Here is a 5,000-nt window from a genome sequence, read left to right as displayed (position 1 = left end):
GCTCCTGCAACGACGATACCGCCATCTATGGGACGCCAAGCCGACTAAGACATCGATGGGCCCACAGTGCCCATCTTTCGACGCCACCCACAAAGCATGCAGCCTCTGTCGACCACAGCACCCATACGCCAGTGCCTCTGCCGCACGAAGTCGTGGACCGGCAATCACACCACCTGCACCCGTTCGTGCCCCACCCCAACCGCCCAACTCGCATCGCCAGCGGATGAACGGCGGACGTTTCCCGCACTCGTAAGGTGCAATTCACACCTATAAAATGCGTTTCATGAAGAGATATTTCCAATATGCGACATTCCCGCTGTCCCTATTCATGAGCTGCGAGCTGTACCACGTACAAGCTACAGACGCGATCGCATTGCTCACTGTACGGATTCTCATGCTGAGCCATCAGCTAGGAAGCGCCCCATCCATGTCGGCACCCGTGGGCGTTGCACTCGCAGTCGCAAAAAACGCTGGGCAAATATATATCTCGGAAGAGTAACGACAGTCCGAGCCTCCTGGCGTTGCACTCGCAGCCGCAAAAAAACGCTGGGCACATATATGTCTCGGAAGAGTAACGACAGTCCGAGTCTCCTGCGTGGGAAGAGTCTTTCTAGGCCCTGACCCACGGGAAGGGTGTAGCTTCCCCCATCCCGGACATTTGACGTCGTCACACTACCGGTATTGACTAATAGACTGATTGCTGATAATCATTAGCCATACACTGGGGGAAACGGCCGACAGGGGCGGCAACATAGTGGAGCCGCAGTGTCACTAATGTACAGAGATAGAACAGTTTCGACTGGAACTAGAGTAACCGTATACACGGCACTGATTAGTAATAGATGCAGAGCCATCAGAATACAGATAATATATACAACCGTCCCTATACATGCTGAAAGACTCTGCACACAATGAGAACCACACGTCAGCCAGACACTCTTATCACACACTACTCTCTTATCACACACAATATCTAACCACCAGCATGGAAGAACATCCAGTGCATCCTCTCCGCCACATGACACAATCCACACTATCATTACCAGACCGGGAGGTCCACCCAGAAAACACAATATCCCACCCTTCCGACATCCGCACATTGCTCAGCTAAGCCACGAACACCCACACATGTCCTACACAGTGGTGCACCCAACATCACAATACTGCCTCCTGTCACAGCACACAAACAATGGCAGGAATGAAAGACACAGATCTGCCACAACCATGGAATCGGAGCGCCGCCTGTCATGAGCCAAAAGTGCATCCTGACGTGACAAATCGGATAATACCGCAGGCATCCAATTACGATAATCACTATCAACGAACCTGCCGCCCCCCCCCCCAATACACCTTTCCCTACAACAATGTGTATCTGAACCTACGCTATATCGTACCTTAACCTAACCTATATCGTACCTTAACCTAACCTATATCGTACCTTAACCTAACCTATATCGTACCTTAACCTAACCTATATCGTACCTTAACCTAACCTATATCGTACCTTAACCTAACCTATATCGTACCTTAACCTAACCTATATCGTACCTTAACCTAACCTATATCGTACCTTAACCTAACCTATATCGTACCTTAACCTAACCTATATCGTACCTTAACCTAACCTATATCGTGCCTTAACCTAACCTATATCGTGCCTTAACCTAACCTATATCGTGCCTTAACCTAACCTATATCGTGCCTTAACCTAACCTATATCGTGCCTTAACCTAACCTATATCGTGCCTTAACCTAACCTATATCGTGCCTTAACCTAACCTATATCGTGCCTTAACCTAACCTAATTTGTGCCTTAACCTAACCTAATTTGTGCCTTAACCTAACCTAATTTGTGCCTTAACCTAACCTAATTTGTGCCTTAACCTAACCTAATTTGTGCCTTAACCTAACCTAATTTGTGCCTTAACCTAACCTAATTTGTGCCGTAACCTAACCTAATTTGTGCCGTAACGTAACCCATGTTGTGCCGTAACGTAACCCATGTTGTGCCGTAACGTAACCCATGTTGTGCCGTAACGTAACCCATGTTGTGCCGTAACGTAACCCATGTTGTGCCGTAACGTAACCCATGTTGTGCCGTAACGTAACCCATGTTGTGCCGTAACGTAACCCATGTTGTGCCTTAACCTAACCCATGTTGTGCCTTAACCTAACCCATGTTGTGCCTTAACCTAACCCATGTTGTGCCTTAACCTAACCCATGTTGTGCCTTAACCTAACCCACGTTGTGCCTTAACCTAACCTACGTTGTGCCTTAACCTAACCTACGTTGTGCCTTAACCTAACCCATGTTGTGCCTTAACCTAACCCATGTTGTGCCTTAACCTAACCCATGTTGTGCCTTAACCTAACCCATGTTGTGCCTTAACCTAACCCATGTTGTGCCTTAACCTAACCCATGGTGTGCCTTAACCTAACCCATGGTGTGCCTTAACCTAACCCATGTTGTGCCTTAACCTAACCCATGTTGTGCCTTAACCTAACCCACGTTGTGCCTTAACCTAACCCACGTTGTGCCTTAACCTAACCCACGTTGTGCCTTAACCTAACCCACGTTGTGCCTTAACCTAACCTACGTTGTGCCTTAACCTAACCCATGTTGTGCCTTAACCTAACCCATGTTGTGCCTTAACCTAACCCATGTTGTGCCTTAACCTAACCCATGTTGTGCCTTAACCTAACCCATGGTGTGCCTTAACCTAACCCATGGTGTGCCTTAACCTAACCCATGGTGTGCCTTAACCTAACCCATGGTGTGCCTTAACCTAACCCATGTTGTGCCTTAACCTAACCCATGTTGTGCCTTAACCTAACCCATGTTGTGCCTTAACCTAACCCATGTTGTGCCTTAACCTAACCCATGTTGTGCCTTAACCTAACCCATGTTGTGCCTTAACCTAACCCATGTTGTGCCTTAACCTAACCCATGTTGTGCCTTAACCTAACCCATGTTGTGCCTTAACCTAACCCATGTTGTGCCTTAACCTAACCCATGTTGTGCCTTAACCTAACCCATGTTGTGCCTTAACCTAACCCATGTTGTGCCTTAACCTAACCCATGTTGTGCCTTAACCTAACCCATGTTGTGCCTTAACCTAACCCATGTTGTGCCTTAACCTAACCCATGTTGTGCCTTAACCTAACCCATGTTGTGCCTTAACCTAACCCATGTTGTGCCTTAACCTAACCCATGTTGTGCCTTAACCTAACCCATGTTGTGCCTTAACCTAACCCATGTTGTGCCTTAACCTAACCCATGTTGTGCCTTAACCTAACCCATGTTGTGCCTTAACCTAACCCATGTTGTGCCTTAACCTAACCCATGTTGTGCCTTAACCTAACCCATGTTGTGCCTTAACCTAACCCATGTTGTGCCTTAACCTAACCCATGTTGTGCCTTAACCTAACCCATGTTGTGCCTTAACCTAACCCATGTTGTGCCTTAACCTAACCCATGTTGTGCCTTAACCTAACCCATGTTGTGCCTTAACCTAACCCATGTTGTGCCTTAACCTAACCCATGTTGTGCCTTAACCTAACCCATGTTGTGCCTTAACCTAACCCATGTTGTGCCTTAACCTAACCCATGTTGTGCCTTAACCTAACCCATGTTGTGCCTTAACGTAACCCATGTTGTGCCTTAACGTAACCCATGTTGTGCCTTAACCTAACCTATAATGTGCCTTAACCTAACCTAAAGTGCGCCGTAACCTAAACTATATTGCGCCTTAACCTGACGCACGTTGTCGCTGAACCTGCTCTGTAATTGTTATGCAACCCGTTAAAGTAGTGTAGTGTTGCCTAACCGCAACCCTCGCAATATAGTTCGCTACTCGCACTGCCCGGTCCCCTGTGTATCGCGTCATGTTAAACACCTTGCAGGTGTTGCTGACTTTCCACATGCTCCTGCTATACACTGTAGTGTGGATAGCAGCAGGACGTACATGCCCCCCCCCCTTCCCCCCTGCCTTCGCAAGCTGGTCGGTGAGAAGTTTGCATGTTCAATGCCCTTCGCATGCCGACGTACTCAGCCTACGTTGTGGTACGGCCTGTCACCTGTCCGCCGATGTACGCAAAACCCACAAACTGTACTGCACATTGCTCCGTATGTACTGAATGATACATCGTGGCCCATGTGACCGTATGACGACAGCGCCTAGCAACGGCGGACCATACAGTCCAAATATTGTGCACGCAGCTACGTGTCGTCTCCCTATAAGAGCTGGATTGCAGTGTGGTACGCCATACAGACGTGTGGGAGGAACGGACGCCCTGGATGGCGATCAGCATGAGCAGTCTGTTGATGTAGTGGAGCGTGTATTCGGACGTAGTCGTCTCTTCTCACACACCGTGATAGCATGTTGCACCGCGTTCCACATCTGCGACATGCTGCAGAGGCGGGCTGACAGTCGTTCGCGCAATGGACACCGCATACGTACGGGGTCTACCTTCCACGTGTTCTCTAGGCGTGCACATGTTGTTGCGTCTATGTGGGCAGACGTAGTGTGTTGTGACACCTGACACAGGCATGCAATACTCGTTGCAAATGGCGATGGACGTGTACGTTTGCTGGTGACGTTACGCAAATGAACAACCGGTAACCCGTTGTGGTGCGGTTGTTCTCGCTAGAGGTGAATCAGTGTTGGCGACGATCGGTCGAGCTATTAACCGGTTGTTTCAGGGATACCCACCATGCCCACGAACGTGAAAGGGGACCCACCATGCCCACGAACGTGAAAGGGGATCTGGGTGTGAGGCGATACGCGGCGGTGGCTGGGTGGGACCGTCCCCGGCCGGTGAGGGGGGGCCGCCCGGCGTGCTGGCAGCGCGGTGCGTGGGCGCACGCGCTACAGCCGGCTGGTGGGGGCGGCCGGTGGCAGGCGCGCCGGCCGACGGACGCGGCAGGCGGCGCAGCTGCGCGCCGGCGCCCCCTGCTCGCGGCGCCTTGCGGCCAAAGTAGGTCCTCGCGGGCCCGGTGC

The sequence above is a fragment of the Schistocerca serialis genome, unplaced genomic scaffold (assembly GCF_023864345.2).
Source record: "Schistocerca serialis cubense isolate TAMUIC-IGC-003099 unplaced genomic scaffold, iqSchSeri2.2 HiC_scaffold_1224, whole genome shotgun sequence".
Taxonomy (NCBI): Eukaryota; Metazoa; Arthropoda; class Insecta; order Orthoptera; family Acrididae; genus Schistocerca; species Schistocerca serialis.
Note: the sequence above shows the minus strand (reverse complement) of the source record.